The sequence below is a fragment of the Sminthopsis crassicaudata genome, chromosome X (assembly GCF_048593235.1).
Source record: "Sminthopsis crassicaudata isolate SCR6 chromosome X, ASM4859323v1, whole genome shotgun sequence".
Lineage (NCBI taxonomy): Eukaryota > Metazoa > Chordata > Mammalia > Dasyuromorphia > Dasyuridae > Sminthopsis > Sminthopsis crassicaudata.
The window spans coordinates 74,792,522-74,819,730 of record NC_133623.1 but is presented as its reverse complement, the minus strand read 5'-3'; the positions used below and the strand labels follow the sequence as shown (position 1 = coordinate 74,819,730).

General features: G+C 41.6%; 1 long non-coding RNA gene and 1 pseudogene across 1 annotated transcript; one reads left to right on the top strand and one right to left on the bottom strand.

Annotated features, from left to right (window-relative positions):
- The first annotated feature begins 3,824 nt into the window (after window positions 1-3,824).
- LOC141548532 (uncharacterized) lies at window positions 3,825-5,418 on the top strand. The gene is made up of 2 exons (XR_012483991.1): window positions 3,825-4,010; window positions 5,100-5,418. It is a non-coding gene; the product is annotated as an uncharacterized LOC141548532 (long non-coding RNA).
- Window positions 5,419-19,089: 13,671 nt separating this feature from the next.
- LOC141548927 (structural maintenance of chromosomes protein 6 pseudogene) lies at window positions 19,090-26,326 on the bottom strand (annotated as a pseudogene).
- Window positions 26,327-27,209: the final 883 nt, after the last annotated feature.

The window sequence follows — 27,209 nt, the reverse complement described above, 5'->3', positions numbered from 1 at the left end:
ATCCAATTCTTCTTGTGCAACAAGAGAACTGTATGGTTCTGCACATATATATTGTATGTAGGAGGTACTATAACATATTTAACATGTATAAGACTGCCTGCCATCTAGGGGAGGGGGTGGAGGGAAGGAAAGGAAAAGTCGGAACAGAAGTGAGTGCAAGGGATAATGTAAAAAATTACCCATGCATATGTAACTGTCAAAAAATGTTATAATTATAAAATTTTTTAAAATCATTAAAAAAAGAAAAAAATCATTAACAGGGTTTGAGAATGTTAGTATACTCACTTATAAGCATATAAAGAAAAATATTTCAGTATTCATTGATAAGAACATATAAAGCCAATAGGTTGTATTAGTGATGGAGGAACAGAAGGTCAGACAGACAGAAAAAGGATGGGCAGACTGGGGAGCCTGGTAGGCATAGAAAGCTGCTGGTTGCTCTGGCCAGTTGCAGCAATTGGGGGTGGGAGAGTAGAGATAATCAATAGAGAGAGTTTGGGGGAGGGATGCTGGTTATAGGGAGAGAGTGAATGGGATGCCCGCTGAGCACCAGTGGAGAGAAGGGTGGTCTTGGAAGGAGGGGTCTCCTGCCTTAGAAAGGTGAGCAATGACATCCCTGGGCAATGGGTTCCCCAGTGGCCTGGCTCAGCTATCCTGAGCTGAGTTGATGGCTCCCTATGGACCCGAAGGCTGAGAGTGAATATCTGAGGGGTGAGAAATGCCAGGGGAAAGCCCGAAGCCTCCCCTACCCAGGACCAGGTTCCTCAGCATGGGAGATAAGTAGCTAAAAGACACAAACCCCAAGATTCCTGTATAGGCACCAAACATAGGGAAAGGGTGAAACCTGGCACCCAACAGAACTTCAAACCTTCCCTTCCAACTCCATGGACTCCAGGGTGGCAGTTCGGGTGGGGGTGAGGGCACCTCTGGCACTGGAGGCAGGTCCAGAAAGACCCATGGGCTTTATTCTGGCTTTAGGGTTAGATCACAAACAGAACTTCCAGGTTGGGGGCTGCTCTCAGAGTATTAGACTAGGAGAGTTTTCTAATCCCGGTCAGGAGGGATTGGGGAGTGGAGTCTGAATGGACTTGATTAGTCAGCTGACATCATTTAAACTAATAGTCTAAATATTGATAACATTGAACAAGGATAAATGTCATCATTTCTGGTTAAGTAAATATATCTACAGTATTATGTAAATATTGGCTTGCACACACCATACTTATGTAGGTCACAGAGAGACAGAAATAATAAAAAATAAAATACAGAAAAAGAATTCATACATTCGTGTGAGTTTTTCACCTTATCTGTCTATTCCACACAATTATTTTATTAAAAAATTTATAATAGATATCAATCAGTAATCTTGGTGAGAATATAAGAGAATATATTAGGAGTCCATTCAGAAATAGCTGATTTACTTGAGAAGTGGGTATCTCAGGTAGAAAAAGGCAAAAAAGATTGAGAAGCTTAGCTTCCAAGGAAAATCTCATGGACAACATTGTGGAAGATCTGGATACATCTCTTCATAGAAGAGTATTTTTATCTTTCAGGTTTCTTTTGACATGTATGAGTACTTACCTGCTATCACTGTATAGCTAAGAATCAATATGTTTTATTTATGTATTCTTGTGTATCAGTACTCTTCCATACAACTTGGCTGTTCATATTTTAGTACTCATATCTTTGTATACATTAATCCTTATATGTTCTCTACAGTCATATATGGGCAATCTGGACTCTTGTTACTCAAATATAAAAGTATTCATGTACAATTCTTTCTATATGTTTGCAAAAATGAGCACTTACACAGTCTTTCTCCATTCATATAAGAGTACATTACTTGTAAGTACTCATTCACTTCCTATTTGTACAGGTACAAGTACTGCTATTCTTTGCTATATTACTATATAGAAGTACTGATATCGTCTGTATACAAGAATTTTCATATATTCTTTGACAGGAAGAGAAGAAGTAAAATATTTTCAGGAGAGTAGTTTTAGAGGTGAATATAGCAAAAGAATGTAAGTATATATATATATATATATATATATATATATATATATATATATATAAAGAGAGATGTGAGGACACTGTATTTATCATTCATTAAATAAATGTATAAAAAACACTAATCAATACATGTACATGGGCAGGAAGAAAAAAGGCCTAGTACACGGAGGTGGTTATGACCTGCTATCCAGGGTCTAACACATGAATATATATATAAAAAAAAAAATATATATATATATATATATATATATATAATATGAATCTATTTTCTGACTTGTGTATGAGTTGTCATATATTATCCATTCATTTGCATGAAGAATTACTTATACTTTACCTAAGACTGCAGTCATATATGAGCAACTTATAGGTGAATACACATTACACATATATCAAATATAGGCATTCTTTGCTCTATTTAGGATTGTATAGTCATATATATAATATATTCCACGCATAGGATTATAAAAAATCATTCAGTGCTCATAAATAGGAGTAGAGAAAGAAAAAATGGAAGATTATCGCCATACAGGTATATATAGAGGAAATGTCTGAGTGGTCAAAGATAAAAATACACAAAGGGTTTTGAGGAGGAGGACAGGACCGTTTGCACAGACAGCAGGGGGTCGCTGGGCATCAGTCCTGACTCCTGGGTTCCTCTCCCTCTGTGCCCGGCTCCCAAAGTGACAACAGACAGGAACCCCCGCTGGAAGGTCATGCCACTTGTAGTCATGGGGGTGGGGGGTGGAGGGGAAAATGAAAGGAGAAATGAACCGGAGATCTTTGGGAGAAGGAAAAATGAACAAGAGAAGGAGTGGGGGAGGGGGAAAGAGCCTGAAAGACAGTGGGAAGGGGGGAAGCTGAATGCCGGGAGAGGAGAGAATGGAATATCTAATGGGGGCCAGTGGAGGGCGGGGCGCCCGGGCTGAGGAGAGGGGAGGGGGGGGAGTTGGAAGACTTTTGCTTCACCTAGGTGGGCGCTGGCGGCACTGGGCACCGGCACTCAGCGGGGAGTCTTTCTTGCGTAGACTCGGTTCTCCTTGCCTGAGGACCCCGAAGACTGGGAGTAGATATCTGAGAAGAGAGAGGAGCCAGAGGACCGACACAAAGCCAAGAAGGCTTAGGCTTTTGAGCATGGGAGACAAATGGCCAGGAAACGTAAACCACAGTCGGTCCCCAAGTGGAGATGAAGCATAAAACGAATATATAAAATATATGAATGCTCATTATGAACATATACAAAGAACATGCCTAATTCTATGAGTAGATTTTCTATATTGCTTGTGTTGTCACCTATTCTCTAGATATTCACATATACACATTCATTTTCTTTGTTAATATAAGAACTCCCATATATCGAATACATATGAATGAAATATGGAATCTTTTATATAACGATTAGAGAGAATAAATGATTACTCAAAAACATTAATATAGTGAGGGAATATACTCATATATTATATTTCTATAAACATACAGAGAAGGTGTCGGAGCACTCATGATTTAGAACACACAGAGCCAAGTGGTCTTTATTAGTGTAATAGTGGAAGTAGCTGAAGGTAGTTGGACATCTATCAAGGCCCTTGCGGTTCCGTCTTCCCTCCTTCCTATACTAGTGCTGGGAATGATAGAATGACTTGGGAATGGTCAACCTGCGGGCAGCTCCGGCCACTAGTTCTTGGGCAGGGGGTAGAGGGAACTGACCTTTCACCTAGTGTTGATTCGTCAGTGGAGGGAGGAACAGGATTGGCTGGAGGTGGATTCTTCCCTCACAAAGGTGGGCGTTGATATCATTGGCCGTCAGCTCTCACTTAGGGATCGTCTCACTCAGACGGCGTTCTGCTGGGCCGGTGGCTAGGTGAGGACCCCCGAGGGCTGGGAGTACATATCATAGTGGCAAAATGCCAGTGAAACAGCCCCACTCCCACAGGAGGGTCAAGCGCCCAATCGGGGGCCGGCCACAAAATACAGCACCTGAGAACTCGGGACCTGCGCTAAGGGTAGGAAAATAGTCCTCAATTAGTCTTTACCACACCTTCCACTGTTCGGCCCCTTGGGCTCAGAGAGTGGATGGTTGGGTGAGGGATTGGGAGGTGGGGCTCCTCTGACCTGGAAGGAAAGACCCCAAAGACCAAAGGTCTTTATTCCAGGTTTTTGGATGGTCTACAGCATAATTCCCTGGTAAGGGGCTGCTCCAAGGGAAAGCATTAGACCACCCTGGTCATCTCATATGGAGCTAATTGTTCATTGAGGAGGAAGTGTGGGGGGGAATCTGAATGGGCTTTATAGATCTGGATAAGATGGAAGGTTCAGATGTCGCCAATGTCCTCATGTGAGAAAAAGGGAAACTGAGGCCAAGAGAGGGTGGGGACATAGTCAAAATCACACAGCCAGGAAGGGGCAGATCCAACCCTGGAGTCCTGGTCTCTTGTCTTTCAGACTGGCTGGCTTCCATCTTGGCCTTGATTTCCATAGAAGTCATTCCCCTCCCCCCCAAAGACGTCTTTAATGAGATTTAAATAGACATGTTCCCAATAGAATTGGGGCTCTGGGAATTATTAGTTATGACCCACAGATTAAAAGGACAGAGCAGTTCTGTCCTGGGTTTTGGGCTACTTTGGATCCACAGTTACTAGGGAGCTAATCCAGTGAGCTAATTCCATGTCTTCCCTGAATGTTTTTCCATTTGTGAAATAAAGGAGATGATCCCCTAACTGCTTCACTCAGAACTCTACTTGAACATTTTCCTGGGACTTGGAGGTGATAGTTCAGGCAAGGTCCCGGTTCCCACCCTCAGAGAAATCCTGGAGGATAAGGAGTGGTCATTTACAAGGTGAAAGTGATAGAGGTGGCAAAGAGTTGACCAGAGGAGGGAGGTCTTTGTGACAGGGATCAGAACATGGCTTGTTGGAGGTAGAATGTATCAGACTTGGGTTTTTGAAGATGGAAAAGGTGGAAATTGTTGACGGAACAGAAATGGAATTGTGGGCTAGAGGAGTCAGGGTGGGGGAAGGGAGCAGGAATCCCTCCTGACCAGAACTCATGTGCCCTTTCCTTTCTCCTCTCCCCCTCCAACCTCCCTCCCTCAGGTCTGTCGGATTCTGCCACCCAGAAGGAGAAGGATTCCTCCCCCACCTGTGGAGATCAGCCTCAAGTATGTCACAAAGATCATCTCCCTGCTGCAAACTGTCTGAAGAAGAGGAAAATGGGGCCATATGCCAAATCAAATTGTCTGTAAAAATGATGCCACAAATATAGGAGAACTTTGTCACCACAATTCTTTCATCAGATGCCTCAGTGGCTAGACACTTAAGCCATTGATTGATTAGTTAAATGACTAACATTAATATAACCATAAAGGAAGACAGAAGGAAATGTGGCCTATAATAAAAACCATTTCAACTCCAACAATTTCTAGTCTGTTACTAATGATTCAAAAGGAAATGGGCATTGAAGAATGGGCAACACATATGTAAACACACATCCTGAGTACAATCTCATTTGATATAGAATTTAACTGATACAAAGCATTTTTTCTCTTTTTTTTATTTGTTTATTTATTTTTCCTGAGGCTGGGGTTAAGTGACTTGCCCAGGGTCACACGGCTAGGAGGTGTTAAGTGCCTGAGACCAGATTTGAACTCGGGTCCTCCTGAATTCAGGGCTGGTGCTCTATCCACTGCGCCTCCTAGCTGCCCCTACAAAGCATTTTTTCAATGAGGAAACCACAGTTGTTTGCTTTTTGTTTTCTTTCTCATTGTCCCCTTTTTGATCTGATTTTTCTTGTGCAGCATAATTGTGGAAATATATATGGATGAATTGCACATGTTTAACATATATTGGATTGCTTTGCATCTAAGAGAGTGGGGGAAAGCAGGAAGAAAAAAATGTGGAACACAAGGTTTTTCAGGGGTTAATGTTGAAATGCTTATATTTTGAGAAAAAAAAAAAAGCTTTGGAAAAAAACTATGAGGGAACATAAAGGAACCTCTAAAGTACCTACAGAAACATCTGACTATTTGACTAAGGGGAAGGATCTGGCAGTCAAAGGCAAAAGAGGTTTAGAATACCAAACTCATTTTAAAATTTCATGTAAAAGCATGTTGGAAGACTGGGGCATATCTCCTCATAGATAAGCCGTTCTGTATTATCTCTATAGGGATATATGTGAGGATGTATATATTTATATATTTACATTTATGAAAGAGGATGACAAAATACTGAAAGATGAAAGAGACCCGAATAAATTTTGCTGAAATCCTGGTCACTGTTAAGGACATGCCCCAGAGATTTTGGTCCCAATGTTTTTCAGAGTGGATAGAGTTCTATAAACATTGACTTGAGCCTGCACCATTTGGAAGTGTCATTCCAGATGCTGGGGCAAGTATAAAGGGTACAGAAGAAAGTCTTGGACCTCATAGCACCCAGGGTCTATTAGAAGGAAAGCCCTGAGCTCAAATAAGCCCATATTAGCCAATGAGTACATCAGAATAATGTACATGAGCACATAGTACATTAGAGAGCTACAAATGGCAGGAGCTCTGGGAACTGAAATGAGGTGATCTGTGTTATATCTTTTTTGTTGTTGTTGTTTTGGAAAATCCCTTTTACAAAGGAATTAGAAGCAATGGATTCTGAAATGTATGTGATGGGAAAAATAAGAACCATAAAAATAATGTAAGTTTTTAAAAATAAAGATATAAATGAATAAAAGATCTGAGGACTGATCCCAGTTAGATCCTGCTGAGAACATCCCTGGCTCCCATATCTTCCCTTCTCATAGATTAACCTACCCAGTGGTACTACGTCTACTTTACCAGTCACAGATTCTTCAAAGAAAATCGCTGGGTCACAGTAGCCCGTGTGCATACCTCAGCCACATAGCACTTGGTTTATTTCTTGGGAAAGATGACTTTATTTCTATAAAGTGTTAGAGGTTATTGATAGGAGAATTTTTACTAATGGGCCATGAGACTATGGACTCCCAAAACATAGACTCTACTTCAAGAAGGAGAGACTGCAGTAAGAAGCAGGAAGAATTTAGCTCCTACTTTGGGCTAGCCTAGGAACAAAGGCTAGGGGTAAATGCTTTTGCAATGATTGGAATTCCTAGAGAACAGAAACTGCTATGGTTTAGTGTCCCCCCCCCCCCCCAGGGCACAAATAGGTACTTAATCCATTGTTGAGTTGAAAAATCAAAGTCAAGAACTTAAGAACTTTCTATCTCAAAGAAATGTTCCCAAGGACAGTGAACCCTTTGGGGTGTCCAGAATTCAGGTCAAAGCTTGACCATTCTGTCTTCTTTTTGTCATCTTTAAGATCCAACCTTCAATGCCCTTGGGAAGACTTAGCTTAACTGGATCTCTGCCTGCACATTGTTTAAACCTCCACTCCTGCTCACCTTGTGGCAGAATGTTTAAGTTCTCATATGTATGAATGTATGTACAGAGAATATGTGAGTACTCAAGCATAACATTTTAAAGAATTTATAAGGACACGTGAATGAAAATAGAGAGAAAATATATGAATACTCATGTCAAGAGAGAATATAGGAATGCTCTCATGTGACTACTTAAAAAATAAGTGCATAAAATATAGAGAGAATAAACAGGTACAGATATTAAGAATAATATATGAGTATTCATACGTATGACTATACAGAGAAAATATATGAGGACTCATACGATTAGAGAAAGAATATATAAATGCTCATCTATAAATTAACAAAAATTGATTAATATTCATCAAATGGGGAAGTAAGTAACCCACAGTCACAAAGCCTAGGGGAATATTTGAGTGCATTTTAATTCAGGTCTTCCTGACTCCAGCACAGACACTATCCACTGAGCCACCTAGAGAATATATATGAACTCCTGTCAGTGAATAGACCATACACGTCCTTGTTAACATGAATAACAGAAAGGGAAGATATTTCCCCAGTATATAAATATAAGGACAGAATGGATGAGGCCTTGGGGATGTGAACATAAGAGTAAATCTGGTTTGACTAAGGGGACAGAGAGATGCGTTGAGGATGGGGTCACGTGGCCAGTTCCAGGTTCTCCTCTCTGCCTTGGGGGGTACCAGGAATGGTTATAATCAGATAAAGCTACCAATAATAGGAGAGAATTCTGGGGTTCCATTGGGAAGATGGGGAGGAGGAGGGTCAAATGAGCCCAGCAGGGCGCAGGAATAGGTGTGGGGAGGGGGGATATGGAACCAAGGGATGAGAAAACATAGAGGGGGGTGCCCGAGCCCATCACTGTGAGGAGGTTGGGGGTCACTATGCTGGGGGAGCTTCTAATCACAAAGCTGGGCACTGATGTCACTGACCATTCACTCTGCTCAGCTCCTGTTCCCGGAGCACCCAGGGGGCCTTGCCAGGAGTGAAAATTGGGTGGGGAAAGAGGTTCCAGGAGACCAGACCAGCACCCACCCGAGGCTAACAGGGTGCTGGGGGTCACAAGTCACCTGCCTCACAACCTCGAGGCTGCTTCAGATGGAGGGAAATGGTCCCCAATGGTTCTTATATGACCTTTACTTTTCATCCCTTGTGTTTTGAGGTGCAGGCAGTCGAGAGTGGAGTGGAGGACACTCTATCCTGAGTGGGGGGGGGAGTCCAGAAAGACCCAGACCTCTAGTTGGGAGCTGTCCCAAAGGAAAGCATTAGAGTACCCTGGCTTATTCAATTACAATGGGGGGGTTGGGTGATGGGGAATATGGGAATTTAGTTTGAAGGGACATGGAGAGTTTTATAGGATGAAAGACTGCAAGGGAAGTCAGAGCTCATCTGGTGCAACATCCTAATTTTTGAGAAAGGGTAACTAAAGTCAAGAGAAGGACATGGTCAACACACAGATGAGTCTTCCTGACTCCACACCCAGTATGTATGTATCAGCTAACAGCCAGAGTCAGGAAAAGCTGAAATCAAATGTGGCCTCAAACACTACCTAGGTGAATGAGATCCAGTGCACGTAAGCTCAACTTTGACTCCTTTGGTTTCCACATCCCTAAAATGGAGATTATGATAGCATCTACATCAAGAGTTGTTTTGACACTGCAATGAAATGATATTTGAAAAACCTTTATCAAAGTGCCTGTAGAATAATAAAGAGGTAATAAATACTTATCCCTTCCTTTACTGTCCAGGATTAATTCATCCATTTCACAATCAACCACACACTCTTTGTTTCTAATTCTTTGCTACCCAAAATATTACTCGGAATACATATCATTATGTTGAGGGGTGAGAAATGAGGGGTGAGAGACATCCTAACAGCAATGGGGCCCCCAAGCAAGTGTTGCAGGTTTTTGCAAAAGAATTCGAAAGTCCTAATCCCTATCCAAGTGAGGTTTAAAAAAAAAAGGCGGGGGTTATTCACTGAGAAATTATTTTCTCAGTGGGCTGCTTCCTGAGTAGGAATTAGCAAAGGTTTGGGTACAGAATCTTGTTTTTTATTAGCCTTCTAAGGTTTGGGGCTAGGGAGCAATTAGAGGCTAATTTCCAAATCAATAAAGGGTGATGATTGTTTTCCAGACCAAAGTGATTCCAGGATCAATTGGGAACTGGAAAATCCCCATGGGAACCAGATAAGAGGATGGGGATCATTTTTAGGAATTTCCCCAGGCCAGGTGGCCCACAAATATCAAGGGACAGAGTCCTTATTACACCATTTCCCTCTCAAGCAGTCACCACAAATTTATTAGGGCAAAGGGATGGAGGTCTCATCTTCTGGAGCTGCTTCAATCTTGAGAAGGGCCGTAGAGCTGTCCCTATGCTCAATGGGGGTTCAGGCCAGGAGGGGAAGTGCGAGATCTGAAGATGGCAGCAGCAACATCCAGGGGATGTTGAGTGTCCAAGTCAGTTGTCCCATGATCTTCAGACTGAACGAGTAGTTGGAAGTTCATAGCTTGGAGCCTGGGTTTTCTGGACTGCACAGAGCTATATAGCAAACTGAGTGACCCGCTGCTGTTCTGGATCTGCAAGAATGTCAGAGGTGAGGAAGGGCCTCCCACACAGAAGTTCAAAGGGTTAAGCTTGCTATTCTCCCTGATTGCACTTGGGGAAAGGGCCAGGGGATTTACAGTTTTAAGCCCAATGGCCCTGCCCATTACACCTGAAGTATGAATTCCTATGGTTTCTGGATATGGAAGCAGCCAAATGTGTGACTGTTCTCCATTTCTCACTTTAACTCTGCAGTCTTTCTCCTCTGCTGCAGTTTGGCCCCTATTATTAAAGACTCCAAAAGATCTTTCTATCAGCTGAATCAGAGAAGTTTGAGGGCCCAAAGCTGGCTTCTGCAGCTTTTTCTGTATTAACCAATCTGGGGCAGATATTAACATTTCCCCAAGAAAGATCAAATTGGAGGGCATTGGCCTTCAACCCATCTATAAATTTGGTGGAATCCTCAGAGTAATGGCCAAGTTTTTTCTTAATCTGGGAGATATTTGACATTGAAAAAAGGCACCTGTACCCTGAATGTCTCTCTCTGAGAGTCTGCTGTTTCTCTCAGGGGGCAGAGGTTAGAAGGAACGGCTGAATCGGGATCCTGAGGAGGAAGAAGAGTAGTCCCACTCCTCATATCAGAGGGATTGAAGAGTGGGGGCAGGGAAGTCTCAGGATCTGTTTCAGGAGGTGAGGGGGACAGAGTTGAAGAAACATTGTTGGACATAAGGTCCTATTTTTGATAAGAAAGTGGTTCTGAAAGGGATTCATGAGCCTTCTGATAAGTGATGAGAGTTAGAAAAGGGGGAACCCTTTTGGGTTGGCGCAAGGATAGTCCTGTGACGGCACAGAGTCCCTTGTAAAAGGAATTTACGGGCCCGAAAACCTAGATTGATTTAAAAAAAAAAAGGTTTATTGTAGGAATTTAGAAGTAAGGGCAAAGGTAGAAAGACGCCAGGGCCAGAGGTGGTCACTGGGCGGGCAGGAACCCTTACATGGCCAGAAGGATACCATGTTTGGGGGGAGGGCTCCTGCAAAGAGAGAGCTCCAGTTTGGCTCTTTTATACCTAAAGGGGCTTATGGGTGATGTCCCAAATTGGCTCAGATCCGGTGGGGGCTGGGACAGGCCCAATGACCAGGATTTGTAAATCAAAGGTCAGTCATGAGGGTTGGGGAATCAGGAAGGAATCTTAAAGGGACCTCAACCCCCATCATAAGGACTGCATGGGGGTACAGAGGAGGGATTTTTGTCCCTAGAGGAGTGGAAAGGAGGGGGTTATTTAAAAGATTAGTATCTAATTTTGATTCCCCTCCAGTAAATTTTAGCAGCATCCTGCAGTGCTGTTTTAATTTAATTTTTTTAGTTTTGAAATCTTTTAGGCCAAATTTGTCTCTGTTTTTTAAGAGACAGTCTAAGGCAGAATCCCTAGGAATAGAGACAGAGGTAGATTGTCCCAATTTTTGCAGCAAGTCTTAGATTTTACGGATTCTGTAGCACCCCATCTTTTCGGGCATCTCTAGAGAGGAAGAATGTTATGGATATGAATGTTATGGAATATGATTGCTCTGTAAGAAATGACCAACAGGAGGAATACAGAGAGGCTTGGAGAGACTTACATCAACTGATGCTGAGTGAAATGAACAGAACCAGAAGATCATTATACACTTCAACAATGATACTGTACGAGGATGTATGCTGATGGAAGTGGATATCTTCAACACAGAGAAGAGCTAATCCAATTCCAATTGATTAATGATGGACAGAACCAGCTACATCCAGAAAAGGAACAATGGGAAATGAATGTAAACTGTTATTTTTACCTTCTGAATCCAATTCTTCCTGTGCAACAAAAAATTCGGTTCTACACACATATATTATATCTAGAATATACTGTAATATATTTAACATATATAAGACCGCTTGCCATCTGGGGGAGGGGGTTGGGGGAGGAAGGGAAAAAATCTGAATAGAAGTAAGTGCAAGGGATAATGTTGTAAAAAACTACCCATGCATATGTACTGTCAAAAAAATGTTATAATTATAAAATAAAATTAAAATTTAAAAAAAAAAAGGAAAAAAAAAATTCGAAGGCCTGATCTCCAAGCAATTTTTTTGGCAAAAAAAAAAAAAAGGGAGGGAGGGAGGGTTATTCACTGGGAAACTATTTCCTCTGTGGGCTGCTTTCTGATTAGGAATTAGCAATGGTTTGGGTACAGAATCTTGTTTTTTATTAGCCTTCTATGGTTTGGGGCTAGGGAGTGATTAGAGCCTAATTTCCAAATCAATAAAGGGTGATGATTGTTTCCCAGACCAAAGTGATGCCCAGATCAATTTCGAAGTGGGAAATTCCTGTGGGAACCAGATAAGAGGGGATCATTTTTAGTAATTTCCCCAGGCCAGGTGTCCCACCCTCCACAAAGATCAGGGTACAGAGTTCTTATTACATCAATTAAATTATTTCATCATCAATTCAATTAAATATGCCAACATCAAACTGTTAAAGCTTCAATAACTTGTAATTGCACTAAGTTCTTTAGGACATCCTCTAAGCAGGCCACTTTCTGATCTACTAAAGGTATATGCCCAACAATTTAATCACTGGGCCAAAGGCATGCCCCAGAGATTTGGGTTTCATTGCTTTTCAAAATTACTGGACCTCAGTAAAATTTGAGCCTGTTACCATTTGCAAGCTTTGGGGGAAGTATAAAGTGTAGAGAAGACAGTCTCAGACTTCATAGCACTCAAAATCTAGTAGGAGGAGAAATGAAATATCACAAATGAAATACCCCCATATGAGTAGAGTAGACTAGAGAGTTATAAACCTAGAACAAAAATGAATTAATCTATGTTGTTTATTTTTCTTTCAGAAAATCCTTGTTACCAGGAATGACTTGTTGGGTAGGGGAAGTGGGAATAATATATTCAGAAATGAATGTGATGAAAAAACCAATAGGACAAACAATGTAACATTTTAAAAATAAAGGTATAAAAATCTGAGGACAAGGTATATCCCACTGAGAGTATCCCTGTGTCTCGTATTTTCCTTTCTCACAAATTAACCACCCCAGAGGTACTATGTCTGTATGCCCAGTCACACATTTTGCAATTCTCAGGTCACAGGAGCCCATTTTCACCCCTCAGCCTCATGACATCTCATTTAATTTTTGTGAAAAATGACTTTATAACTACAAAGTGCTGGAGATTCTTGATTGTAAAATCCTTGAGCTGATGGTTCATGGGACTAGGAACCCCAAAACCAGAGAATCCCCTTCAAGAAGGAGGGATTGCATTAAAAAGTAGGAAGAGAATTTTCACTCCTATCTAACACTAGTTTGGGGATTAAGGCTAGGGATGAATGCTTTATGGGGAATTGGAACTCCTAGAATACAAAAACTGCTTTCTGTTTTGGTTTTCTCACCCTGAGGACAATGCCTAGTATAGAGTAGGTGCTTTATCTATTGTTGTTGAATTGAAAGCCCCTAGAGTTGCCTATCTAAAAGAAAGGTTCCAATAGACTGTGGACCCTTTAGAGTATTCAGAATTCCGGTTGAAGGAAGGGCCGAAAGCAACCACAATATATCTGCCCAAAGAACCCGGGATCAAGCCCAAGGTAACATTTCCTATTAGTTCTTAAAGAATTTTGTTCTTCTGTATACTCTGTCCTTCCTCCTCTGGTCCTGGAAGGTGGGGGTGGGCACCTGTGGTTCAGGAGGCAGATTCAGGAGAAAGTTCTCTGAGAATGTGCTCCCCAGAAGCAGGTGGGCAAGTTCCCTATAGAGTGAGGATGGGACTAGGATTCTGGGTCTTCAGTTAAAATGGTGGGGTTAAAGGAAAAATAGATAGAGTCTCCATCTCCCAACTTTGGACCATTTTAGCATGCACCCTTGGCAGGGTAAGCCTGAACAAATGCCATGCTTTTGTTGAATGGATTTCTAATATTTGTGAAATAAGAACCATTCAGAACCCTACTTGAATTTTTTCCTGGAGTTTAGAGGGGTTAGTCTAGGTAAGGTCACTCCCTGTTTTCTGTCCTCAGAGAATTCACGGTCTAGTGAAGGAAAAGGTGTGTCTTAGACTTGCCCAATGGGGTAGTGATGGCAAAGCCATGACCAAAGGAGGTAAGTTCTGGAGAGGCAGGGGTCAAGGATTGTTTGGTGAAAGTGAGCTAAGTGGCAGCTGAGTTTTTCAATTATGAGAAATAAGGTGCAGATGACTAACACCTCTGAGGTGGGAACATTCAGCTGTACAAAGGGTCCTGCTTGGTCTGCAGAGGGGTGCTCTGGGAATCAGGGTGGGAAAAGAAGAACAAATAACCCTTGACCACAGTTCAGCTGCCCTTTCCTTTCCCACTCTGGACAAGTTTTTCAGATTTTGTCACCTTGGAGGAGAGTGCTTCTTCCCCAACTTGCAAAGATGAGCCTTATGGACATCACTAAGATCGTCTCTCTGCTACAAACATGAAAACAAAGATCATAAGGCTAAATCAATTTGTCCATAAAAACGATGCCACATATATAACATAACACCTTTAACCAATTACTGTTCCTTCATCAACAGTCTCAAAAGCTAGAGAGTTAAACCAGTGACTTATTAGTAAAAAAGTGACATTAGTATCAAAATAAAAAGAATAATAAAATGTGGCTTACATTAAAACTCACTCTAACCTGACCTCTTTGAGTATGTCATTAATGATTAAAAAAGGAAATAGACAATGAAAAAAAAAAGACAATCAGGGGTAGGAGTGGGGAGGAAAGGAGAGAATCTGGAACTCAATTTTTTAAAAAGAAACATAAAATTATTTTATATGTAACTGGGGCAAATATAATATTAAATGTTGAGAAAAAAGAAAAAACACCTAATCATTTTATATAGAATTATCTCCCTCTCCCTCTCCTCTCCTTTCTGTTTCTCTGTCTCTTTGTCTGTGTCTGTCTTTGTCTCTTTCGCTATCTCTCTGTCTCTGTGTCTCTATCTCTCCCCTTTCTTTCTCCTCTCTATTTCTGCATTCACTGGTAGAGGGTAGAGGGCAGTTTCTATATTCTTGATACTATATTTCTATTGTTAGAAGAGGCTAGGCCAAATTAGCTTTTTCTGGCCACCACATACCCTAGATTTCAGCTTCTTAAATTGTGAGTCATCATATGGGGTCTCATAACTGAATGTGGGGAAATCCCAAAATTCTGGTTTATTAGTTAATGTTTGATTTGTATACATATTTATATACATATATACTAGGGGGTATGTAAAAATTTCTGGGGCAAAAAAGGAGGTCACAAGTAGAAAAAGTTTAAAAAGGCCAGACCTAGATAACTCCAAAAAAAAAATGTTTGTCATATGAACTGGTATCCTCAGCTCCCTGCCCTTTACTTGTCCAGTTAATTTTTAGAACCCAAGTTCAGGCCTTTACATTTTCCCCTGTTCTATATCATGCTTAGCAACCCAAATGTTAAATTTGGACACAATAGCTGAAGCTGAAGTTCTGTATAAAAGACTGAACCCAGGAGGTCACATGGACCATCCCAATTGAGAGGGAACAAGCCTGGAGTTGAGCTGGCCATGCTGAGGAATGAAGATTTTCTCTTTAGAACAGGGTACTGGTCACTCATCTTAAGTGTGTCATGTCCTCCTCTTATCAGAATATGGGAGGAAGCAGTCCAGCATGATCTGCATAGAGTGCTTCCCTCTGTCTGAATGATGATGTATTCCACAGCAAAACCTTGTAGGGGTTCTCAAACTACCTCCGGGTAAGTCAGATGCGGCCACTGAGGACATTTATGCAGCTCGCCTGGTTATGGCAAATGGGCTGAGGGGTGGAGACAGAGTGTGAGCTTTTGTTTTTACTATAGTCTGGCCCTCCCACAGTCTGAGGGACAGTGAATTGGCCCCCTACTTCAAAAGTTTGAGGACCACTGAGAAAGGCTGAGAAACAGGAATAAAAACAGGTAGTCTTGCTGAAGGAAAAGGTCACTGCCCCTTTCTGATTGTCCCCAGTTACACAGAAGAATCACAGAAGTCACAGAAGATCCCAAACAGAAGTGAAAATGAAGGCCTTTTTAAAAATGATCCTTAAATATTATTGTTCTGTAAGAAATGGCCAGCAGGGTAAATGCAGAGAGGCCTGGAGAGACTGACATGAACTGATGCTGAGTGAAATGAGCAGAACCAGGAGATCATTATACACTTCAACATCAATACTGTATGAGGATCAATTCATGGCTATCTTCAAAATTATTATTCTCACTGTACAGATAAGGAGGTTAAATTACTTGTCCAGGATCACACAGCTAATAAGTGCCTGAGGGTGAATTTGAATGCAGGGTCCAGTGCTGGCTGCCTTATAACTGAGACAAACTATTTCCAGTAGAAAAAAAAAAAAGTTTCATTTAACGAACATTCATTTTTCCAAGTGCCATTTTTGAGGATTTCATTTGTTTTCATATCACATTCATTATGAAAGACTCCTTCCTCACCTTCTATCCAACATCTGTGCTTTGGTACAAAGACGAAAAAAGAGATGGAAAAAAAGCAAAACCAATCCATTGGTTGTCTATGACAGTAAATGTAAATACCATGTTCTACACTCTTAGTCCCTTACCTCTGTAATGAAGTGAAAGTACATTTTTCAACTCCTCCCTAGGGCCAATCTTAGCTATTACTACATTTAGAGCCTACTTTCTCCTTTTCCTTTTTGGTGTTGTAATCAGCCTGTATATCATAGCATGTTGCTGATTGTGCTTATTTTTAAACTGTATTCTATACTAGAAGTGTTTCCAAATCTCTCTGAACTTATAGTCAGCTACCTTAATGTGTTGTGAGAGATGGAGCTCTAAGACTGGCATCAGGAAGGCCTGAATTCAAATACAGTCTCAAATAGTTAGTAGCTAGATGAGAGGCAGGACAAATCACTCAATCCTCAGTTGTCTCAAATGTAAAATGATAATTATAATAGCACCTACTTCACAGATTTGTTGTCAGGCTGCAATGAAATATTGTAAAGTGCTCAGCACTGTGTCTTGAACACACTGTTAATAAGATTCCTTAAAATGGATGAATGAAGTCATCTATTGTTAAATCCATAGGGCTTTCTTTTATTTCTGGCTTATTTTGTTTGAAAGGATTGCAATAAATATTTTCTCATACACTACAAATAGTCAACTATATATAAATAGTCAAGCTTTAAGAGCTTGAAACTGAACTAAGATTTGAGACACCTTATATATGGACCTGTTTTTGTGTCCAGCTGTGAAATGTAGTCATTTTTATAAAATTCCAAGTTACTTTTTAGAATGCAGAATTGAGGATGGGCCTCAATAAATATTGATTGAGCACTTACCTTTTATAGAACCATCCTAGGAACAGGGTGAAATATAGTCCTTAACCACTTTGCACTTATGATCTAGTATGAAGATAAAATAAACTCAACTCTTAATATCTCATATTATGCAATAAATACATTAGTTTATAGTTTTAAACTGAACTGAATTGTACTTTTTTCCTCTCTTTTTCAAATTCTCTGTTACAAGGGATTGCTTATTGGATAGGGCAAGTAGGAGGAATATATTTGGAAATGAATGTGATGGAAAATCCAATAGCAATAAAAAATAAATTTTTAAAAAATCATGTGAATGAATAAAATATCCAGGGATTGATTATGGGTAGATCCTGCAAAAAATATCCCTAGGTATCATATGTTCCCTTTTTTTCAGATTCCTAAGCCTGGTAGAAGCTGTGCCTATATTCATTGACAGCTTTTTCAAAGTCACCAGGTACTCATTAGTCATTTTCTATCCTTCTGCCTCATGGAACTACTTTCATTTCTTGGGAAAGATTATTTTATTTCCACAAAGAGCTGGGCACTACTGGTAGGTGTACTCAGTGAGCTGATCTATGGGGCTTTGGACTTCCAAAGAAGAGAAATACTATTTAGAAAAAAGAGACTGCAATAGGAAGTAAGAAGAGGCTTTGGTAGCTCCTGAATTAAAAGTACTCAAGGTGAAAAGTTTAGAGGTTGTTCTATTTTGAATTTGAGCTCCTACAGGGTAGGGTCTTTTTGATCTTAACCACTGAGATGGCTACCAGCTTTCCAGCCCCTCCCCAACCTGGCATCCCACCCAACCCGCCCCCCTGCTCCACACTTCCCCCCAAGTGGCCCCTGCTGCAGGATGGTTTATATTACTACTGCCATTTCTGGAAACTGCTTCAATTCCTGGAGCCAGGCAGGAAAGAGGGAAGAGGAGCAGATTTGTGACAGATGCTCAATGCAATCGTAACTGAGAGTGTGAATGGGATGACCTACCCCACCCCCACCTCTCAAAAAGGAAGAGGACAGCAGAATGGCTTAGAAACCAAAATGTAATAATATGATGTGTATGGGGAATACATCTGATATAGTGAGCTGCGCAGAATTAAAATGAGGATATGGAGGACTCTATTATGCTTCAGCTGAAGTAAAAAAGGAAAAGATAGCCACTTCCATCTTAACTAAACAGCATCTTTTAAGGAGTATTAAAAGCTTGCAGGGCTTCAGGGAACAATAGGCATCCTTTGGATCCCCAGGGTACCTGCAAGCTTTCAGAGCTTCTAAAAGGATGTGATCCAGGGCAAAGTCTGCTCACTTATTTACCTTCTGGTCTGAGTGCTGGAAATGCCTGACCCAGCTTGGGAATGACTGGTTATCTTGGTTGAGTTTCAGGAGATTGCTGCTAGTTGCTGTTAGGACAGGAGGCTCTGCAAGTTTACAACTTAACTATAAGCTCCTCTTTGGTCTGGGACTCCCACTCTGCTTATTCTACTGCAGGCTTCCACCCTGGACTGGAGACTAGAACCGAGTCCCTGATCTGCTCCGGCATGGGAGCCAAAGCATTTTGTTTGTCCCTCAACTTGTTCCATGCTCAAGCTAAGTAGCCTGCTAGTGACCAATCATTTCCACCATGATGCACAGATGTCCCTCTTGTTGGACCTAGAACAGGCCAGTAAGTGACAGAGCTGCTGGACGGTACCTATCCCTGCACCTTGGACCAGTTCAGGAATCCCCTGGGATCTTTTTCTGCCCCCGTGTAATGCACAGTGCAAGCGTACAACTAATTTACCATTACATATGCTAACCAGTGTGACAAACATAAATTAGACTTACATTTTTTGATGCTAACAATTAAACTTTATTCACTAACAGCATGCAAACATTAGTATTTAACTGTTTCCTAAAGTTTTTTTTCTTCAGTCCCCAACTCTTTCTCCCTCCACCCCCTCCCCCACCCGAGTTGCCTCATTATACATATGAAGTCATGCAAAAAACATAGCTCCACATTAGTCATGTTGAAGAAAAGAGAAAAAAATAGTGAAAAAATATGTTTCAATCTGCACTCAGTTTATCAGTTCTCTGGAAGTGGATTTCATTTTTCTTCGCAAGTCCTTTGGAATTGTCTTGGGTCACTGTCTTGATGAGAGTAGCTAAGTCTTTCACATTTGGTTATCATTACAATGTTATTGTGTACAATGTTCTCCTCCAACGTCACTTTGCTTTGCATCAGGACATAATTTTTTTTCTGAAACAATCCCCTTCATCATTCCTTTACAATACAATAACATTTCATCACAATCATATACCACAATTTGTTCTGCCATTCCCCAATTAATGGACACCCTGAAATTTCAATCTTTTTTTTTGCCACTACAACTGCTCTATTTTGGCACATAGATATTGGTCTTTTGACTTTTTCTTTGATCTCTTGGGATATAGACCTAGTAATGACATTGCTAGATCAAAGGGTATGCATAATTTTATAGCCCTTTGGGCACAATTCCAAAACATTCTATAGAATGGCTGGACCACTTATAACTATCAACAGTGCATTAGTGTCCTTATTTTCTCACATTCCCCTTTAGCATGTCATTTCCACTTTCTGTTTTGCTAGTCAATCTGATGGGCATGAGAGTGCCTCAGATTTGTTTTAATTTGCATTTGTCTCATTATTAAGGATGTAGTGCATTTTTTCACAATTATTGACAGCACTGATTTTTTTTCCCTAAAAACTCCTTGTTCATAACCTTTGGCAATTTATCAATTGGGGAACGGCTTTTATTTTTTACAGATTTAACTCCATTTCTTATATATTTAAGAAACGAAAACTTTATCAGAGGAATTTGCTGTAAAATATTTTCTCAGTTTCCTTACATTTTTGGCTACATCCGTTTTTAACTTAATGTAAATGCATTTAACTATGCACTTTTCCTCCCATGATCTACTCTATCTCTGGTCTGGTCAGGAACTCTTCCCTTTTCCACAGATTGATATCAGATGACACAAGTTAATGGTGAGGTTGTTTACCAAATATTTCCATTGATGTTCTGTCCTAAATGGGGGTCACATATATTTATCAGTTGTTTATGAACACACACATGTTGTTACCAACTTGTACCACAATATGTTTATCTTAATATTGAAAGAGAAGCTACAAAAAAACAAACACAAGAATACATCTTCACAAAATGGTGGCCTGATAAAAAATGGAGTTAATTATATCAAGATAACAAGTATTCTCACTACATTCCACCCTCTGGCTGCTGGCTATCCCAGCAGCCATCTAGGGTGGCCTAGAAATAATATTGTAATTACTACTTATATAAAACAAATAGCAATTCCAAACACTCAATGTTTACATCGCTTAAAGTTAGAACATATGGGACACACAAGCATCAATATTACATTTAGCATTAACACATTTTAAAATATGTTCTTAATACAGTGACAATAGGTCTTTCCATTTGTCATATGTTTTCTCATGGCAAATCCTCTGAAGATCAAATCAGGAATTGCTATATGAGAACATGTTACAAGGCCTCTTAATTTCTTCTCATTTCAAGCCAATGCCTTGTGATTTTCTGTCTGGTGATCACTATCATGTCCATCATCATTTGTTTTCCAGGCTAGGCATGGCTAAAGTCTATGATTGCCTTTACAACCTCTCAGTCATGTGTAAGCAATCAGGGTGAGGTTTTCTTGTGTCTCTGGCAAATCAAAAGGTTGTAACCCCTTTACTTCCAATGGGGTGTCTAAGTAGGTAGCAGTTCCCACTCTCATATTGGCAATGTTTGGATTTTTGTATCCTGCTTTCATATCTGTGATTTACAGTAACAGCTGGATACTGAACAACCAACCAGAGGGTAGTCATTCTTAGTAGCAAAGGGCTGCAAGAAGGTTCTCTGAGGTGATACACAGGATAGGGTATGTGATGAGATATGCAAGGATGAGCAGCAGTAGAGTCACGAAGGCACCAATGATGAAATCACAGCACATACACATCTGTTAAAAAGAAAAAAAAAGAAAAAAAACTTAGCAGATTTATGTATGTAATTTCTCTTCAAGAGATCTGAAACCATTTCATATGCCCATCTGTGACCCAGATTGTATTCTATTTCCCCACCCCAGTGGTCTCTACTAGAACTAGCTGCTGATCTGAGGGGGGGGGGGGTTGACCCCATCACATTCTAGCTCTTTCTGTGAGAATTTGTTGCTTCTTTTTCAAATCAGTGGGGAGTAGAACAATAATTTTAAAGCTATCCATCAATTCAGGATGAATTTTCCTTGACCTGCTATTCAATTTGCTCTCTGCTTTTCTAATAACTGCTTTCTAATCAGTAGCCTTTGTATCTTTTGACTTTAATCTTAAGTGCCTTTTCATCTTTCATGTACTGAGAACAAAATCTAGTCCTCTGGCTGAGAAAGATATTCCCTCTGAAGTTCAAATCATCCCTAAGGATTTAATAGAAAACAATGGAGAGGAGGGGGACCAGGGAAGAGTAGAAAGGAAGGCCATATGGGGTCCATGGGGCCATAATATAACACCTGGCTTATATTACTTTCTAGGCAAAAAACAAAAACTCCCATTAACTCCAGTATAAACAAACCACTTACTTGATTTCTTAGGGCTTGCCACTTAGTATGTCTCGAACTGGTATTCAATGAAAAAGTTCCTTCTCACAGCCCAGCTGGAAGTTGTCTGTCTCCGGATGTGGTGGTTGGCTGGCAAGTCTGCAAATCCCTGTCAGTCAATTTGCAATGTTTTCAAGCAAACAAGATGTGGGTGTCTGAGTCTCAAGTTGGCTCTCAGGAGCCAGGCTCAGTCTCAACCCTAGAGCAGGCTGAAGACTTGGGGCCTCCAGTGGGTTCTCATTGGTCTAAATACGGACTTTAAGCTGGTTTGATCCAAGTTTGGTGGCTGGTGAAGTAATTTGTTTATCAATTGATTTCATTGATACCTTATGACATAAGTTAATGGTGAGGTTGCTTATAAAATTTCCCCATTGGTGGGTTGTCATATATGGGCATCCCATATGTTTTATCAGTTGTTTATAAACACAAACATTGTTTAACAACCTATACTACACATAAACTTATTTAATATTGAAAAAACAAGTTATGAAAAACAAACACCGAACCACTTCAACACAAAACAGTATATTAATAAAAAATGGAGTCAGTTATGTCACGGGCAACAAACTTATTCTCATTTCACCTGGTGCTTCCTGCCCAGGTGCCCAGTCTCAAGTTTCTTTCAGTCCCTGGGTGCTGTAAATGCTCCTGGAAAGTCCCCATCCCCCATGTCCATAGATCTCTTTCTTCTTCAGCTGCCCAGTGCTGGTGACTTTTTCTTAGATTTCCTGGTCAGAATTTGGTTTGGTGTATTTTCTAGATCTTTGTGGAGGAGTCCTGGTGGAGGAGTTATGCTGTATTTCTTGTTACTCCATCATCTTGACTGCCTCTCTAAAATACTTATAATTATTAAACATTATTTCTTCAAAGTAGGGAGATTTTTCACACTACACTGCAGACACTTTGAGAAAAAAAAAATATAAAACACCACAATGAGCAGACAGCACAATCACATTAAATTAAAAATTCAATCTTCTTCTTCTGCACCGACTGCTTTGGAAGATTGGGTTGCCCCATCTCTTTCAGGGTCTGGAATTTGGAGTATTTGAATTAGCGAATTCGGGAGAAGAGAGTTCACATATTGTGGAGTGATCAGGATGAACTGCAGGTGTTCCTGGGAATGAGCAATCCTGAGGATCATGTCCATGGCAATTTTTCTATGGTCACTGTCCAAGCAGATATCAAATGTGTCCAGGCATCTGAAGGGAGATTCTGTGATGGACCACAGAGTAATAATGAGCAAGAAGTTTGAAAAGTAATGTCGTTCTCCTGCTGAGGTTCGCAAGTCACTGAAGGAAGAATCTCCACGATTGAACATAACAGAAAGAGTCTCATTGATGTGATCAAAGCGAATGTCCCCATGGAAGGACCACTGAGAGAGTAAGCTGTCAAAGTACAATTTACCTTGTATAGAAAGATTCCTTCTGCGTTTCTGATATGCTTCATATCTCTGTTTTGATATGTCCTCCATTGTTTTAATCAGCTTTTTCAAATTCTTCACTTTATTATCTAGGTCCAAATATCTTTCTTTTGCTTCTTGGTACTGTCTCATTATATCTTCTCGGGTCCTGTGAGTGTAGTTTTCAGATTGAATCCTCTGTCTTAAGAGATTGATTTCTCTGTCAAGAACAGAAGCAGTGTGTGTAACTTCTTTACGCTCCGGGCAGATATATTTGGCTTGAGCAGTCTCCCTCTCAAGGTCTCTTTCTTTCATGGCCAGCTCTTCTTTTTTCATTTGGAGAGAATCTAGGTGCTGTTTGAGCCTACTTTCATAATGCATCATGGATTGGTGTTGGGCGTCCACTTCTAAAGCAGCCCGGTTGTGTTCTCCTCTAATGGATTCTACTAATTCCGACATGTGTTGATATTTCAACTTAAGCTCTTCATGTCTCTGTTCAGCATCTATTTTTGGTTGCCTTAATTTCTCCATCTCTGCCCTTCGAATTTTCATCTTTTCTTCAACCTCTTTCATCTCTTCTTTAATTTCTTGAGCTTCTTCTTCCAAAATTGAGATATCTATTGACTGGTTTTGTTCTTCATCCTCAAGATCTTTTATTTCTGAAGTGAAACTTATTACTTTAATCTTTATCTCTTTTAAATCTTGATAATGACTATCAATAGTTTCTCTATTCTTTCTGACATCCTTTTCAAGTGAACACACATGTTCCTGAAACGCTGACAACTGTTCTATTTTATTTTCCACCTCTTTCTCCAAATTATTTATTTCCATGTCTATATCACCCAAGTAAACTGGTCTCAATTCTTCACATGAATAATAATGTCGTGCAAATACATGGTCACCATCGGCAGTTAAAACTTTGATGCAGTTCTTGGGGGGCCTCTGAGCCTGCATCACAGTGCAAGCCAAAGACTTGCTTTTAATAAGCAGTACTGACTCTACGCCCCTCATGTCAATCAAAGTATTTACCACCACTGCATTGTCTATTTCTAAAGCCGCGAGAACTGTTGGAAATTCTGGGTGATAAGCCATTCTATTTGTTACATCGTAAACTTCGCAATTAAATGCTGAAATGATTATCTGTGGTCGTGAAGCGCCTGATGGATAAAACTTTTTCATCAGCCCCTGCAGGATTTGCTCATCATTGTGGTTGTCACAAAAAAAGGCAAGAAGAAGGCCCTTTAAGCAGGACTCAATAGCCAAAGCAAATTCAGGGTCCCGAACACGGATACAGGCTCCCAGGGGGCCTATTGGTTTGTAAGTAAAAAGCCCTTGTCTATGGGCATCTTCTATAGCCTCAAGAAGGGCTGGAATCTGGGGTCCAAATCGTTTTAGTGGTTCAGATTTACAGTCTTTCAGCTGGTCTAGCTGTCTTTGTTCATCATTCAGTATTTGTTGCATATAGGATTCTTGTTCTCTGATTTGAGAATGCTCTTTGTCATTTTTTTCTATAGCTTGATGAAGATGTTTTATTTCTTCAACAAGTGTATCTTCCTGATCCTTAAAATTCCTAATCTTTTCCTTCAACATGGAAATTTTGTTCTGTTTTTCCAACTCTGCTAGTTCTAGGCTCTTTTTCATTTCATCAATTTGATTATGAAGCTGCTCTGAAATTTTGTCTAGTTTGTTAAATTCATTTTCCGAATAATTATAGAAAGCCTCTGCTTGGCAATAGGCCCTGTCTGTTCTCATGGCATCCTCACTTGCGTGAATGCATTGGGGCTCTAATTCAGCAGCTTCTTCATTTAACTTCTGCATGTTCTCATAAATGATTCTGTACTTCTTTTCTGCTTCACTAAATTTGATCTTTGAAGCCTCCAATTCCTGATTGAGTATGATAGTACGCTGATCTCCAATATTTATATTACCAATTATGTTATCAATTTCTCTTTCAGTTTTATTCACTAGGGCCCAAGCCATTTCGTTTTTCAAGTCCTCCAATTTTTTCCTCAAGGTAACCATATTCTGAAAATGCTCTTCTATTTCTATGCCCTGCCGTTTGAGCTCCTCGAGCTGCTCTTCCCCTTGTTGTATCTGGTGCTGGTTTCGGGCTTTTCTCTCCATAATTTGAGAGTAGTCATCCCTCATCTGTTCAAGCTCAGTCGCTTTCATAAACAATTTATATCTGTCACCATCATTTCTGGTATCCATTAACCGCCTGCTCAACTCTTCCCGCAAAACAGACACCGGATTATCTACCTGTATCTTAAAACGTTCAAGAATGGCAACAAGATCCTCTTTCTTAGAAGAAACCACGCTTCCTGTATGGCTTTTTAGCTCATAACTCGCACTGCCATCCTCACTGATGTGCTGGTGCACAGTTATTGAGTCCCCATAAAGATCAGATTTAAAAGCATAGTCCCCTCTGTTCCTTAACTTGATCGATATGCTGGCTGACTCCTCTCCCTCTTTTATAAACTCTTTCAAAGACGATCCTAACGATTTTCCACCAAGACCAACCACAAGAGCAGTCAACAATGCATTCTTGCCACTGTTTCCCACCATAAAATTGACATTAGGTCCAAATTTCACAGGTCCAAGCATGGTATAGCCCATAAAGTTTTCAAGCTGAATACTTTCAATGACCCCAAATTCCCCAGAGACCGAATGAGAAGTAGAACTTCCAAGGGACGGATTCTGGGGGGGAGGCCTCTGTGGCTGCTCTCCTGAGCTCCCCTCTCCCACTGACGCTGGCCCCGGCGCTGGCCCCGACGATGGCCCCGGCGCTGGCCCCGACGATGGCCCCGGCGCTGGCCCCGACGATGGCCCCGGCGCTGGCCCCGACGATGGCCCCGGCCTGGCCCTTTTCATATCTGAAGTTGAGGGTAAATCGTCCTCTTTTCTCTTAGACATTCCGTCCCCGACACAGGAGCCTTCCCCGAGTCACTTCTACTCTTCCCTTCTCCTCCCCGAGGTTGCCCAAAGCGCCGCTCTATTCGGCCCTATTCAGTCCGCTCAGACTCTCCGAGCCATCTCTTTCCCCTTCACTCGCACCCCACACCCCCGCTTGCTTTTCTAGTCCGACACGGCCAAGTTCGGACCTACCTCAGAGCCCGGCGGCGGCTCAGGGAGGCGCAGCTGCGATGAGTCCGAGAACGGCAAAGTCCGGCACGAGCGGCGGCGCGACTGGGGACCCCGAACGCCAAGCCGCGCGCAGGCGGAGGCAACGGGGGGAAGGGAGGGAGCCGCTATCGCCAAACCCCGACAGAGGAGGCGGCGGCGGCAACGAGGGGTGGGGGGAGGACAGCGACCGCCAAGCCGCAAGGGAGGCGGCGAGCACCGAAGGGGGTGGGGTCGCAAACTCCAAGCCCCGGCAGAGGCGGCGAGCACCGAGGGGGAATGGGGGCGAACGCTAAGGTCCGGCAGAGGTGGCGGCGACAACGGGGTGGAGGGGGTGGGGAAGGGGGAAGGGGGGCCGCGAACGCCAAGATCGCAGAAGCGGTGGCGGCGGCAATGGTTAACGGGAACTCCGTCCCCCCCCTCCCCCCTTCGCCTCCTAGCAGACCCTTTCCCAGTCAAGACCAAGGAACCCGGGGCCCTGCCTCCCACACCCTCTCCGGTGGATGAATACCCTCACCACTCAGCCTCAGACCACCAGCAGAATTGAGGCCAGCCCCAATCTCTGACAGCAAAGCCAACACAGGCCCCTTCCTGCGCTTGCGCAGGGCCTGGGGAGAAGGAAGAGGGGCGAGATTGCTGGACTGCGCCTGCGTATCAGTTTCCCTGCTACATCTTAGCCCTCAGTCGGCCGCAGTAGCTCTCCTTCTGCGTCTGCGTGTAGCCTGGTAGAAATGGATTGGGAGGGAGCGCTGGTGTGAGTCTGCGCAGATACTTCGGCTGTCCGACCCCACCTTCAATCTGCC